Raw genomic sequence first — 15,670 nt, 5'->3', positions numbered from 1 at the left:
ATTCAACAAATTACTTTTAATTGGAAGAATTGGAGTAGATTAAACTTTAATTTCTGGTGGAATTCTTTATTCCAACATTGGCCTGTTGTGCTGCAGCTGAACCAATCACAAACGACCTTAGAACTCTGAGGTCGTTTGTGATTGGCCCATTTTGCTGCAGCTGAAACATTTGTGCCTGTGCTGAGCTCCATGTCTACATGACAGAGACTGTTGCTGCTGATTCGTTGGGAGCTCAGCACAGTGCCGGACCGGAAATTAAGTAGGGTTCGGGATAGGAACCCCAGTTCCATCCCCATGGGAGTCCCGTTGGCCTTGGAGGGGTCCCCTTGTGAGTTCCGTGGGCCTGGGAGGGGTCCCCATGGGAGTCCCATTGACCTAGGGGGGATCCCCGCAGGATTCCCGCGATCCCCGTTCCCATGCAGAACTCTACTCCTGCCCTGGATGCTGGGTTTCCCCAAAATTTATTAATATGATGTACCAGTCTTATTTGGCTAAGAAATTTATGCCAGCTGTCCTTCTGCAGGTGTCATCGCCAGCCATGGGGACCCCCTTCTTCCCAGGGCACTGGCCTTCTCTCCTGCCTCCCCCCACCACACTGTGGTCTCAGTCAGTATGCCAGCCTTACCCATGGTTGACCCAGATACCCTGACAATGCTTCTGCTTACGCAAACTGGCATCACTACTGCAGGACCAAGATCTCCAGGACCAAGATCTGGGGCGGACCCCTCTGAATGTAGATTTTTCAAGTTCACGCATCTGGTGGATTTGCTCTCTAAGTCCCTCGAAGAATTGAAGCTGGAGACTAGGCAGGCTGTCATTGCAAAATATTCCTTCATGAGTGTTCTGAGGCTGCAATCCACCACTGTTTCTGATCATCCGGACATAGTTTGGATTTTCAGACATTTGGAAGGCATCTGAAGGCCCCTTAAAATGTACTAGGGCCATGTTCTGACTCTGCCCTATGGTGGACACTTTTAACCAGCGTTTTGCTTTCCTGAAGGTGGATTCTTCAGTGGCACAGGTTATCAAATGCATTTCGCTCCCCAGTGACGGGGATGGGTGGTAATCCTGAAGGATGTTCAGGACCATACCCCCTCTTCTATGAAACTGCGCTAGCAGTTTCTAGCAGGGAGCCATGCGAGTCATTCATCGCGGCTCTCTGCGCTAGAAACTGCTAGCGCAATTTCGTACAAGAGGGGGATAGAATGGATCTCATTCTCAAGCACCTGTTTGACTCGGCAGTGGCTGAAATTAAGGCAGTGGTGGCCTCCTTTGTGGATAGGGTGTCTTTCTTAGCTCTGCCATGATATTTATATTTATTGAAATTTTTACATAATTCACAAGAATATTCCTCTTGTACAAGTAAAACAGAAAATGAAACAAATTAAACAAATTTGCATTTACTGCTACTAGGAAAAAAGTTATTCTTTCTTAGACCACTAACTCAAAGGAGGGAGGAGAATGGCATGTATTGAAGAGATACCAAAAATAAGAAAATAACATTAATCTTGAAAGGCTTAACAGCATTTAATCCCCTCTTCCCTTCCTGTTCTTAAGCATTCCCAGTAGCTAGACCTTTCAAATCTAAAAAAGCACGTAGTGGTTCTGGTGCATAGTAGACATATTTAACTCCTTGATATTTAATCAAACATTTGCATGGATATGCTAATAAGAATGTCGCTCCAAGGGTCAAAGTCTCTACTCTCATTGCTAAGAATAATTTTCTTCGCTCCTGTGTTGTTCTCGTGACATCTGGAAACATCCATACTTTCTTTCCAAGAAACAATAATTGAGGATTTTGGAAATACAATTGCATAATTGCATTCATATCTTGTTCGAAGACAAAAGATATGAAAAATGTGGCCCTCTCAGTAGATTCAGAAACAGTAGTATCTAATAATTCAGTAACATTGAGAGCGTCTGTTGGCAGTGATGATCTTGACACTATTGTACTCAGGGACCTTGATTTCCTGGTTTCGGAGGTGGACTATAAGGCTTTCCACCTTCTCCATTTTGACACGTAGCATGCTGTGGATCAGACAATGGTCCAGTGACTCGTCCTGAAAAGCAATTTTGAGCAGGTTGCCCTTCCAGGGACAACTGTTTGGCAAAGGTCTAGATGACTTCATGGCTAATGTGCAGGACCGCAGGCCCAAGTCTTTGCATGTCAACAGGCCAGAAGCCTTGAAGGATTCAGGGCAACCTCCTTTTTGTGTCTTCAGATGTTCCCGTCAGTCTGGGGCTTCATCTGGGTAGCATTCCTCCAAGGCTATTAGACCACGATTTGGAGGTTCTCGGCATCAGCCATTCATGGGGAGCCGTCCATCGGTGCCTGAAAAGAAGCAATTCTGATGCTAGGCCTGTGCCCACCCTGTAGCGGATTGGGTAGGGGCTCTCAGCCTTCCTGGAGGAATGGCAGTCCATCACTTCAGGAACCTTTTCTAGCACCACTATATCTTTCTTGAGATAAGGAGACCAGAACTGAACGCAATACTCCACATGAGATTGGACCATGAAGCGATACAGTGGTATTATAACATTTGTGGTCTTGTTAACCATCCCTTTTTAAATAATTCCTAGCATCCTGTTTGCTTTTTTTGACGCTGCCGCACATTGGGTGGAAGGTTTCATCATATTGTCTATGATGACACCCAGATTCTTTTCTTGGGCGCTAACCCCCCAAGGTGGACCCTAGCATCCAGTAACTGTTATTCGGATTATTCTTCACAATGTGCATCACTTTGCATTTGTCCACATTAAATTTCTTCTGCCATTTGGACGCCCAGTCTTCCAATTTCCTAAGGTCCGCCTGCAATTTTTCACAATCCACATGCGTTTTAACAACTTTGAACAGTTTAGTGTCATCTGCAAATTTAATCACCTCACTCATCGTTCCAATTTCCAGATTATTTATAAATAAATTAAATAACACCGGTCCCAGTACAGACCCCTGCGGCACTCCACTGTTTACTCTCCTCCATTGAGAAAAATGACCATTTAACCCTACCCTCTGTTTTCTATCCGATAACCAATTCCTAATCCACAACTGAACTTTGCCACCTATCCCATGACTCTTTAATTTTCTCAGGTGCGTCTCGTGAAGAACTTTATCAAAAGCTTTCTGAAAATCCAGATATACTACATCAACCGGCTCACTTTTATCCACGTGTTTATTCACACCTTCACAGAAGTCAAGCAAATTGGTGAGGCAAGATCTTGCTCACCTGAACCCATGCTAACTCCGTCTCATTAAATCGTGTTTGTCGGAGGAAGTGACGTCACCGAAGAAGATGGCAGCCTAGACCCAAGGCTCCGTCTTCCACCGCTAGCCACCCCGATCTCACACCCGCATGGGGTGGCTCTGAGCCTCTTCCGCTGGCGATCGGGGAGGGCGAACTCACTGGGATTCAAGTGCTCTCAAAACGGAGCACATACGGACAGCTTCTGACCGGCATTGGGGCGGCGGATAGTCGGCCTGCTCATCATGTGGCGCGTGCGCGGCTCCCGAGCTAGCATCTTCCCGGCAGGCATCTAGAGCAGTGGACGGCGTGCATGCCATGGGTGGCCCCTGGGAATGAAGCTGATGAACACACCAGAGCGGATGAATCAGACCACGGAAATCGGCGGTGGTGAGGAGTACAAGGTACACCCTGGTGATTGCAGGGCCAGACGGCAGTGACTCAGGAGCTGGTTGCTGACCCCTGGGGGGAACCTGAGCGGGTGGCCAGCATTAGTGCTCTGGAGGTGACCGGCTTAGCTTTTTGGAGGGGCAGGGGAGCTGGTTCTTTGCTTGGGCCCCCCCCTGGTGTTCTGCCTTCCTGCCTACGAGCAGAATCAGCCAACCTTGCTTGTTGGCACAGAGCCCCAGACGGAAGAGTGCCCGGGAGCTTGGCTACAGTGGAGGGGAGCCTGACAGGTGACCTGGTAGAACCGCTACAACTACTGCCTCACCCACCCAACGAGCAGCACCAGCGACCCCCGAACTCCTGCAACCAGCTGCCAGATGCGTAGGATGTCCATGAGGAGAAAGTTGGACAGCTACGGGTTTGCAGGAAAGAAGCAAGGAGCTCTGAAGACAGCGGAAGCAAGCTCGACACAGATGTCCAAGATGGTGGTATCAGAGGTCGCTGCGTGGGGAGGCATGGAGCACCAGGATTGGCCAGGGGGGCTCCATGGAAGTGCCGGACTCCCTGATAGATTTGCTGCTGGACATCTGTAAAAAAAAAAATGCAGTCCCTGCGCCATGATGTTACTAAAGCAGTTACCGATTTAAAACAGGACCTGGGGGAGCTGGTGAAGAGGCAGGATGAGGTGAAAGCACATGTAAACACCATGACTGAGGACATCATAGCTGTGCAGCAGGCAGTGGATGGAGTACGCGCGGAGGAGTTGGCGGTGTGAGGCAAGTTGGAAGATCTGGAGAATAGATCCCGGCAGTGTAATCTCTGGATCCAGGGGGTGCCGGAAGAAAGTGCCTATCAGGATGCCCGCCAGACGGCCTTGGACATCTGTACCGACATTCTCACTAGTGCTCTGGCAGGTGAGGGGTGTGTGCCGGAAATTGAAATAGAACGAGCACATCAGGCATTGGGGCGCCCTAAATCCAACTTGCTCTGTGACATTGTTTTGTGCTTGGACAGCTTTCGGGTGAAGGAGGAAATATTTCACGCAGCACGGAAGCAGAGGGATTACAAATGGAATCATTTGCGGGTGGACATTTATCAGGATGTGGCAGCTGCAACCTTGAGAAAGCGGAAGGATATGCAAACGGTGACCACCTTTCTCCGTAGAGAGGGCCTAAGATATCGATGGCTTTATCCATTCGCCTTGGCACTGATGGTGGGGAACACGACGAGACGGGTTCGTACAGTGGCGGATGCATGGTCGGTGCTACAAGAACTGGGTGCTCCTAACCTTCCTGAGAGGGGACCTGCTGGAGAGCGAGGGGAAGAGATAGCTGGACCTTCCGGATGGCGGCGACAGACCAGAGAAGCGACGGCATGGAGTGCTGGGAACAGTAAGACACCGGAACTACCCACATGAGAGGTTACTGACATCATTGAACTTACCTGTTGGCCTGGCCGGCTTCAGCTGTCTGGAGGCTGTGGGATCCTTAATTGGGAGGAGGGTGGTGAGTATGTGCAAGGTGACTGTGTTCTTGGGAGGGTTGATGGATAGGTTGGGGAATCTGTGTGCAGAGGGGATTCGGGAGGAGGGCCCGGTGTGATATAGAGGGCAGCTGCCATCCGGGGCCTGCAAGGTGGGCCTGGGCAATATGTTGCAGTCTGGCCGGGGGTCTATTGTGGGAGGCGGTGCTGTGGTTGTGTGCTGGATGAGTGTTGCAGGGAGGGATGGCGGGCCTGTTGGTGAGGGTTGTTTGTGGTGGGGACCCAGGTGGAGTGTATCGCATTTCTTGGATGTACATATCTGAGGCGGTGGGGGTGTGCATTGGGGTGGCTGGGATGGTGGAGTTGCTTCTTCCTTAGGGGATCTTGAGATCTGTTTGGAAGGTCTCGAGATGTTGTTTTGGGTTGGGACTTGGGGGGAGGGGGCTGATGGAGGAGGGGGAAGGTGGGTAGTAGGGAAGGAGTTGGGAGTTGGGGCGAGGGGAAGGGGCGATGGTACTCTCTGCCACGCTTTGGTAGCGGATGGTCAGCTGATGCTCTGGTGGGGCCTGGTCAGGGGCTGGGGTAGCTGGGTCCCACAGGTATTGATGGTGGAATATGTGGAGTGGTTAGAGACAGTGGATCCTAGTTAATTTTGTAACTTGGAATGTGGGGGGGATAAATTCCCCCATTAAGCACTCGAAAATTTTACAACCATTACAGTGCCAAAAGGTGGATGTGGCCTTTCTCCAGGAGACCCATTTGACTGATCTTGAACATATGAAATTGAAGCAATGGTGGGTGGGGGAGTGTGTTGCGGCTTCTGCAAAGGGAAAACACAAGGGAGTAGCGATTTTGTTCCGAAAGGGCCTCCTAGACAACTTACAAATTTTGGCTAGGGATGGGGAGGGCAGATATGTGCTCTGTCGGGGGGTGATCAAGCAGCAGAAAATGGTCTTTTGCTGTTTCTATGCTCCTAATGAAAGTGACCCGGCATTCTATGCTAAATTGACCCGCTTGTTGTTGCCATTTGCCCAGGTCACCCTGATTGTTGGGGGAGACTTTCATGCAGTTTGTGATTCTAGTATGGACTGCACGGGGCCGGGGGGTGCTCTACATCGGGCAGGGGAGAGGGAGCTCCAAAAATTCAGTGATAACCTGGAATTAATCGACCCCTGGAGGGTACTGCATGGCACTGAGAGGGACTACACCCATATGTCCCGGGCGCACGGTACACAGTCTTGCATAGATTATATTTGGGTGACAGGAAAGGTGTTTCAGAAGCTGGAGCGGGCGGAGATAGGTCCCTATACAATCTCTGATCATGCCTGGGTTCAAGTGACATGGCAAGCAGGAGGGGGGCCTCCGGGGAAGTGGCACTGGGTATTCCCGCTTGCATTATATAGGGATCCAAACTATAGGGAACAATTGCTGGGTACATGGAATGAATACAAATGGCATAACGCTCATACAGAAGGGGACCCCATCTTATTCTGGGAAGCGGCAAAGGCGGTGTTGAGGACATGATTAAAGAATATGGTGACTATGGGGGTTCTTCTTAAATTTGGATAAATTGGAGGCGTTAGCATCTTCTGCAGCAGTTCAGGCCCTATGGGGGAATGGGTTTCCGTTGACATGGGCGCCGGGGCACTTTGTGTACTTGGGGACTTTGATGACTATGCAGGTTTCCCGTTTGTATCATCTTAATGTAGATAAACTTCAGCAACAGACGGAGCTCTTGCTGGATAACTGGAGGGCATTGCCCCTTTCTCTGATGGGGTGCATTTGCTTGGTTAAGATGTTTATCTTTCCCAAATGGTTGTATGTTTTGCAGACTCTGCCGCTATGCTTGCTGAAGAAAGATTTACGCATTTTTTATAAAGGATTTACTCGTTTCTGTTGGGCGGCCAAGAAACCAAAATTGCAGATGTCTCAGTTGCTGGGGAATTGGCATAAGTGGGGTTAGGATTACCGGATGTGCGGGTCTATAATTATGCGTGTTTGCTTCGCCATTTGGGAGACTGGGTGAAAATGACCAGCAGCTACACCCCTCTTCTGATGGAATGTGAGTTTTTTGCTCCTTATGATGTGTTTGCGTTACTACATAGTCCTCGGAGGGCACTGCCCGCTTCTATCCAATCTAGTGTATTATTTAACACATTGCAAGTTGGCGTTGGCTTGTGCAAGCCCTGGGAGGGGATCCGATGGTCACTGATCTCTTGCCTTTGCGAGGTAATCCAGCCTTTCCTCCAGGTAGGGAATCCAGAGAGTACCTGTCCTGGGAAGTGAGAGGAGTCTCAAGTCTGGAACATATTTTGGGGGCTGATGGGGAGCTGTTGACCCATGCAGTATTGCTAGCTAAGGTGGGGGAGACCTGGGAGCGCAGTTCACATGTCATCAAGTGGAGCACTATGTGGGATCCCTTGACAGAACACAATTGCGCTTGCATGTGGGGGCCAGGCTGCGGGAGTTGTTTGCTCGGGAGGAGGGGGTGTCCCTCTCGGTGTCTAGAATTCATGCTAGTTTGCAAGAGATAAAATCAGCCAAGGAATACCAGACCATCCGGGGTAAATGGGAAAGGGAATTGCAGATTAATTTGGGACATTGGGATGTAGCCCGTACCTTGACGCCTGGGGTTACCCCGTGTGCTTGGTTGCGAGAAACGTATTATAGGGTGACCTTACGTGCCTATTACACTCATACACAGTTGTATTACAGTGGAGGTCTCCCTACACCACTGTGTCATAAATGTGGGAGAGGGGGACACACTTTGGGACATGTCTTTTGGTCCTGTCCCATTAACCAGCGCTTCTGGAGGCGTATAATCTCTTACATGTCAAGGTTAATTGGGAGAGCCTTGCACTCTACCCCGGCCCACTTTGTTTTGGATTTGCCAGAGGCTTTTGGCCCTTTTCCTAGTCCCGTTGGGCTCTGTGTAGGAAGATGAGCTTACTGGCCAGGAAATGTATTCTTCAGTGCTGGACAGTCCCTGACCCTCCGGCGTTTTGGCATTGGCGGAACTGATTGCATCAGTTGGCAATCTGGGAGGCGCGAGATGCCAGGAGGGCTAGGAAGTGAAAGATGTTATTTTTGAAAATATAAGAGCCATATTTGCAAGCCTTGCATCCAAAGGGTCACAGTGCGGTCTTACGATGGGTGTCCTAATCTGGACGCTCAGTTAGTTGGGCTGGGAGAGTAATGGTGAATGCAAGTGGAGCGGGGCAGAGAGTACCCTTGGAGGGAGGGAGGGGAGGATTGAGGAGGGTATTGAAAGGTTGTGGCATTTAGTTACGGATAAGATGAGTGGGATTGGGTGGGGGGGGGGGGTGGCCTCTTTGGGGCTAAAAAGAGTCCAGAGCCTCAGAGAGCCTTTCGCCCTCATTAACCTCATTCATCTTGCTCGCCCTATGTAGAGTAGGATGGGGGGGGCGTTTGTTGTTACTCTTCTTTTGTATAAGCTTGTCATATTCTTGTATATGATGCATCATTGTTTGTACTGTGCACCCATCTTTAAAAAGGGATCAAGAGGTGTCCCGGGAAACTACAGACCGGTGAGTCTGACCTCGGTTCCGGGGAAAATGGCAGAAGCACTGATAAAAGACAACATTGATGAACATTTTGAAAGAAACAAACTTCTGATAATCAGCCAGCATGGTTTCTGCAAGTCTAACAAACTTATTGCATTTCTTCGAAGGAATTAACAAACGGATGGACAGAGGAGACCCCCATAGACATCATATATCTAGATTTCCAAAAAGCCTTTGACAAGATACCCCATGAACGCCTACTTCGGAAACTGAAGAACCATGGGGTGGAAGGAGACGTACATAGATGGATCAGAAACTAGTTGGCGGGTAGGAAACAGAGGGTAGGAGTGAAGGGCCACTACTCGGACTGGAGGAGGGTCACGAGTGGTGTCCTGCAGGGCTCGGTGCTCGGGCCGCTGCTATTTAATATATTTATAAACGATTTAGAAACAGGGATGAAGTGTGAGATAATAAAATTTGCGGACGACACCAAACTATTTAGTGGAGCTCGGACTAAAGAGGACTGCGAAGAATTGCAAAGGGACTTGAACAAACTAGGGGAATGGGCGACGAGATGGCAGGTGAAGTTCAATGTTGAGAAATGTAAAGTACTACATGTCAGAAGCAGAAACCCGAGGTACAGCTATACGATGGGAGGGATGTTATTGAATGAGAGTACCCAAGAAAGGGATTTGGGGGTAATGGTGGACATGACAATGAAGCCGACGGCACAGTGCGCAGCGGCCGCTAAGAGAGCGAATAGAATGCTAGGTATAATCAAGAAGGGTATTACTACCAGAACGAAAAAAGTTATCCTGCTGTTGTATCGGGCAATGGTACGTCCGCATCTGGAGTACTGCGTCCAATATTGGTCGCCATACCTTAAGAAGGATATGGCGTTACTTGAGAGGGTTCAGAGGAGAGCGACACGTCTGATAAAAGGGATGGAAAACCTTTCATACGCTGAGAGATTGAAGAAATTGGGACTCTTTTCCCTGGAGAAGAGGAGACTTAGAGGGGATATGATAGAGACTTACAAGATCATGAAGGGCATAGAGAGAGTGGAGAGGGACAGATTCTTCAAACTTTTGAAAAATAAAAGAACAAGAGGGCATTTGGAAAATTTGAAAGCGGAGGCATTGCTTATGTTCTTTTGTCCTGGTTTCACTGTCTCACCTTTAAAGCTAATTACGGCAGCCTGCAGGGCGAACCTAACAGATTGCTATTGGGACTGCGCAGAAGGAATGTGCTGCGGAGGCCTGCTAGGTTTGCTTTAAAGTTTGGTCCTCGATAAGCGGCGGTCACAGTGCAGAAAACTAGTTCTCTCGCTGGTGCAGGAAGTAAAGCCCTGCCCATTGGAGGTAAGGCTGTGCCCGTCGTCGCGAGAGCCCCAGCGGCATGGGGGTTGTCATAGAGATGCTGGATGTGGATGGGGGTGGGTGCTCAAAATTCACCTGTAGAAAAAAACTTGGTTGCTGGTGAGAAACTCACTGAGAAGATCAGCTGTGAAATAAGCTGAAAGTAGCTCTTATATCTCATTCCAACAAGCTCAGCTTTAACTACAGAAATCTTACTTGAAATTTGTTCAAAGCTAAACAGAGCTTATAAAAATAAAGAAAAACCACAAAATTATACCAAATAACAGTTTAACCTTTTCTTTCGTTAACATCCCTTTTGACCCCATCACCGCTGATGGAGCCTCCAAAAATTTCAATTGCTTTGGAACTAACTGAAGAGGGCTGCAAAAAAATTGAATAGTGTTGATTCACGCTGCTAATGCCACCAGAAACAGCTCCTAAAGAAGTGACAGGGAGGGAAACAGAGAACCGCCTGAAACTGACCACCCTAAAGCACTGGATTACAGTAAGCACAGGTAGACCCTTTATTCTCAACTAAAACCTGAAAATCTCAGAAAAGTTAGCAAAATGTTTAAAATGAAACAGCACCATCTCGCACAGCATTCTGGTTATGCAAAGATACGTGCCCTGGTGATCTACCAACGTCATTCTGGAGCCGGCCCCCCCTTCCAGACAATAGAACCACCACGTATTTCTCTCGCCTTTCCATCGGTCTGGGCGGGGATAGAGCATGCGCAGTTTAATGTTGTGGCTTTCCGGGAGCCTGAGGTAAGGGCAGCGCACATGCGCACATGTGTTGGAGGAAGCTTCTCAGCGCCCCGCAGACCTTTTCCCCAGTACAAGAGGTGGAGGTGTGATGTGTGACGTCAGGAAGTGTGTTAGGCCGCTACCTGTTGGCCCTTTGGAGGAACTGCAGCCCTTTAACTCCTCTGGGCACGTGCTGCATTGCAAGCAAGAGGAGATGGAGTGGTTGCAAGAATTCAGATCTCTCCCATTGCAAGACAAACGGAGGCTGCTGGGGGGGTCCAGAAAGTCTGGCACATGGGCAGCTTACACAGCCATACTGGGTCCAAATAGTAACAAAGAGGGGCACAAAGGCCGTGAAGAGATTCTGGCCCCCGCCTGTAGGCCCTACTATGAAAGATATGGCAGTTTGGGCATAAGCAGGCTCTGCCTACAGGTTACTTGTGATGTCAGGAAGGTGCACTAGGATCTCCTCAGAAGAAAGCTCCTGCCAAACAGAAAGCTTGACTTGTCTGAAAATGATACATAGAAACTTGATCGCCCATCCAGTCTGTCCATCCACAGCATCCAATATCCCCTTCCTCTCCCTAAGATATCCCAGTTCTAAGTCCCACGCTATCTTGACTTCAGACAGACTTGGTCTCCACCATCTCTATTGGGAGACTATTCCATGCATCTACCACCCTTTCTGAAAAAAGTGCTTCCTTAGATTACTCTGAGCCTATCACCTCTTAACTTCATCTTTTAAGAACATAAGAACATAAGAACATAAGCAGTGCCTCTGCCGGGTCAGACCACAGGTCCATCCTGCCCAGCAGTCCGCTCCCGCGGTGGCCAAAAACAGGTCAAGGCCTGTCTGAATCATCAGAAGTGGCTTCCCTGCCACCTTGGTTTCCCATTTAAGTTCTGCCCTCCTATCGAAGTCCTAGCCCTCCGGTCTTGCACATGCACGACCAGGTTGGTTTACTCAGTACCCCACGATCCCTCTATCCCTCAGGAATCCATCCAATCCCTGCTTGAATCCCTGTACCGTACTCTGCCTGATCACTTCCTCCGGTAGCGCATTCCAAGTGTCCACTACCCTTTGGGTGAAAAAGAACTTCCTTGCATTTGTTTTGAACCTGTCTCCCTTCAGTTTCTCAGAATGCCCCCTCGTATTTGCTGTCCCCTTCAGTCTGAAGAATCTGTCCCTATCCACCCTCTCTATGCCCCTCATGATCTTGAAGGTCTCTATCATATCTCCCCTGAGTCTCCTTTTCTCCAGAGAGAAGAGCCCCAGCCTATCCAGCCTCTCGGCGTACGAGCAGTGTTCCAGCCCTTTTACCATTTTTGTTGCTCTCCTTTGGACTCTCTCAAGTACCGCCATGTCCTTCTTGAGGTGCGGTGACCAATACTGAACGCAGTATTCCAGATGTGGACGTACCATCGCTCGATACAATGGCATGATGACTTCCCGTGTTCTGGTTGTTATGCCCTTCTTTATGATGCCCAGCATCCTGTTGGCTTTTTTCGAGGCTGCTGCGCACTGTGCAGATGGCTTCAGTGATGCATCCACCAGCACACCCAAGTCTCTCTCGAGTCTGCTGTCTCCCAACAATACCCCCCCCAATTTGTAGTTGAACAATGTTCTTTTTCCCTATATGCATGACCTTGCATTTGTCCACGTTGAAGCGCATTTGCCATTTGTTTGCCCAGTCTTCCAGCTTGTCCAGGTCCCTTTGTAGGTCCTCACACTCCTCCCTGGTCCTAACTCTGCCGCACATTTTGGTATCGTCTGCAAATTTTATAACCTCACACTTTGCCTCCTTTTCCAGGTCATTGATGAATATGTTAAAGAGTAAAGGCCCCAGCACCGATCCCTGTGGCACACCGCTCGTGACTCCCCGCCAGTCAGAATATTGGCCCTTTACTCCAACCCTCTGCAGTCTACCCGACAGCCAGTGCTTGATCCATCTGTGCACATCCCCTCCCACCCCGTGGCTCCACAGCTTCTTAAGTAGCCTTTCATTCCAGAGCTTCTTAAGTAGCCTCTCATTCCAGAGCTTCCCTTCAAATGAAAATATTTCTTCACACAATATGTAATTAAATTCTGGAATTCATTGCCAGAGAATGTGGTGTGCAGTTTTGGTCGCCCTGGATTAGACACTTATCTTTCATATCCTGTATTCGGGCCTCACACTGCTGTGCTGTCCCTGAAGCTCTAGATGTAGCAGCTTTCTCTTTCATATCCTGTAGTTGGGCCTTATGCTGCAGGACTCTCTCTGAAGCTCTAGATGTAGCTGTTGGAAACTTGCCTTACATTTCCTTGGAGGCATTGTTACAGCAATGACAGCACAGCATAGTGTGATACCATTCCCCAAGATTCACACAATTGGTCAAAGCAATATCTGTCTTTTTCGATGATTCTTTACATGTCACCTCCTTCCCACTCCCACAATATTTTTTCCCAGATAGTAATTGATATGTATACCAAGATTGGAACATCCATCCATCCATCCGATTTTATATATATAGATGAGGTCTCAGAGCATCAATACCTCCTTTTTCCTACTGGCCATACCTCCCCCTATGCAACCTAGCATCCTTCTAGCTTTCGCCGTCACCTTTTCAACCTGTTTGGCCACTTTAAGATCATCACATACAGTCACACCCAACTCCCGCTCTTCTGTCGTGCACATAAGTTCTTCATCCCCTAAACTGTACCGTTCCCTCTGATTTTTGCAGCCCAAATGCATGACCTTGCATTTCTTAGCATTAAATTTTAGCTGCCAAATTTCAGACCATTCTTCAAGCTTCGCCAGGTCTTCATGTTATTCACACCATTCGGCGTAACTACTCTATTGCATATTTTGGTATCATCCGCAAAGAGGCAAATTTTACCCAACAGCCCTTTAGCAATATCGTTTATAAAAATGTTAAAAATAACAGGCCCAAAAACCAGAACCTTGGAGTCATGTGATGAAGCCTAGCTGAGCGGAGGCTCATTGCCTGTGCTCTGCAGCTTCCCCGCTCATTCTGCAAATTTTCGCACTCCCAGTGGCTCTTTAAAAATGGATTCTAAAGCGCATTCGATTTGTCATAAGTTGGGGAGCCTGCTGATCGCGTTTTGGTGTCTATTCCTGCTGGTCGGAGCTGGGTTATGCCCTCTAAGTCTGTGAGGCCGGCAAAGCTCAAACAGACCACGCTGTCTCCAAAGATGGCGACCTCAGGAACACCCGTGCGCACCACGGTAACCCTGCATGATGAGACCATCAGGGAGCTAACCAAACATTTGTCTACCCTAATCGATGACAAATTTACAAAATTCCAAGCATCGGTTGACAACCTTAAAGATTGTATGGAGCGGCAGGGGGCACAGCACACTCATCTGGAGAATTGGGTCTCGGCAACTGAGGACAACGCAGAGCATGCTGCGGCCCATATTCAAGCGCTGGAGATACATTGTCATTCCCTGAAGGCCCGATTGGAGGACCAAGAAAATTGGGGACCCAGGAATAATCTCCGCATTGTGGGCCTTATAAGATCATGAGGGGCATAGAGAAAGTAGAGAGGGACAGATTCTTCAAACTTTCAAAAAATAAAAGAACAAGAGGGCATTTGGAAAAGTTGAAAGGGGACAGGTTCAAAACAAATGCTAGGAAGTTCTTCTTTACCCAACGTGTGGTGGACACCTGGAATGCGCTTCCAGAGGCCGTAATAGGGCAGAGTATGGTACTGGGGTTTAAGAAAGGATTGGACAATTTCCTACTGGAAAAGGGGATAGAAGATTACTGCACAGGTCCTGGACCTGTTGGGCTGCCACGTGAGCGGACTTCTGGACATGATGGACTTCAGGTCTGACCCAGCAGAGGCATTGCTTATGTTCTTATGTTCTCCCTGAGACTGTGCACGAGGCAGATCTCTGGCCCTTGGTGCAGCAGTGGCTGCCTGGCAAGGTGGGGCTTGGCTAGGCAGGGGCCCCAGCTGTGGTGGAGTGTACTGGATGAGCCTTCAGTGTACGGGGGATGCTCGTCCCCCATCCCGTAATTGCCAGATACCTAAACGCTGCACTCAAGGATAAAATCATGGTGCTGTACCAGCAGGAGCACTGGAACATGAAGGCTTGTGGATCATCCTCTTCAATGATAACTCCCCAGTGGTGGTGGCCAGTCGGCGAGCGCTCTTGCCTTACTGCTCTGAGCTTTGTGGTGCTGTTTCCTGTGAGGGTATAAGTACACACCGAGGCCGGCCCTCACCTCTTCGACAGCTTGGAGTAGCTCAAGAGCTTCCTGGCAGAGCGGAGAGAAGACCCTGCACAGTGAGGAACATCTGGGGTGGTGTTGCGGTGCTTGGGACCTTCAGAATACTGGTGCAACCCCTGGGTCTCCCTTTGATTTAGCTGTGAGGGGATCGAGGCTGTGTGAGAGAGCGTTCCTGGAGCCATGGCTCTGCACTGATTGACGTCTGACAGCTACTGGAGTGATCCAGGTATCCTGGCATGGCCTGAGCACCCTAGGTTGGGGACTGGAGGTTTGCTGTTCCTGCTGCTGGGATTCACCAGGACCGCTGAAACAGGCTGCTGGGTCCGAGGAGCGCCTAAGAGTTGGCGGTCTTATCCATTGTCAACCACCTGTTTTCTACTTGTCTTTGGACTTTGTGTAGAGCTGCTGGGCCTTTTTGGGTCAAGTTCATTATTTTCTTTTTTTGGAATGAGTGGGGAAGTGGGTGGTGGGAGAAGGGCTATGGGAATGTTTTCAATCTGTTTGATGGTGGGATGGGTGGCTGGAGGGGCTGGGTTGCTTGGAGGGGTAGTCAAGGGGAGCGGTGGTCCCTTTGGGATCAGGCTTGGGGGCGGGGAGCAGAGTGTTGGCAGAGGGGGGATGGGGCTGCTGTGGGTATCTGTGGGGGGGGGAGGAGTGAATGATGCATGGGAGTAGGTTATGCATGTGTATGCGCC

The sequence above is a fragment of the Geotrypetes seraphini genome, chromosome 3 (genome assembly GCF_902459505.1).
Source record: "Geotrypetes seraphini chromosome 3, aGeoSer1.1, whole genome shotgun sequence".
Classification (NCBI taxonomy): domain Eukaryota; kingdom Metazoa; phylum Chordata; class Amphibia; order Gymnophiona; family Dermophiidae; genus Geotrypetes; species Geotrypetes seraphini.
The sequence above is the reverse complement of the archived record's forward strand: the minus strand, read 5'-3'. Positions refer to the sequence as shown.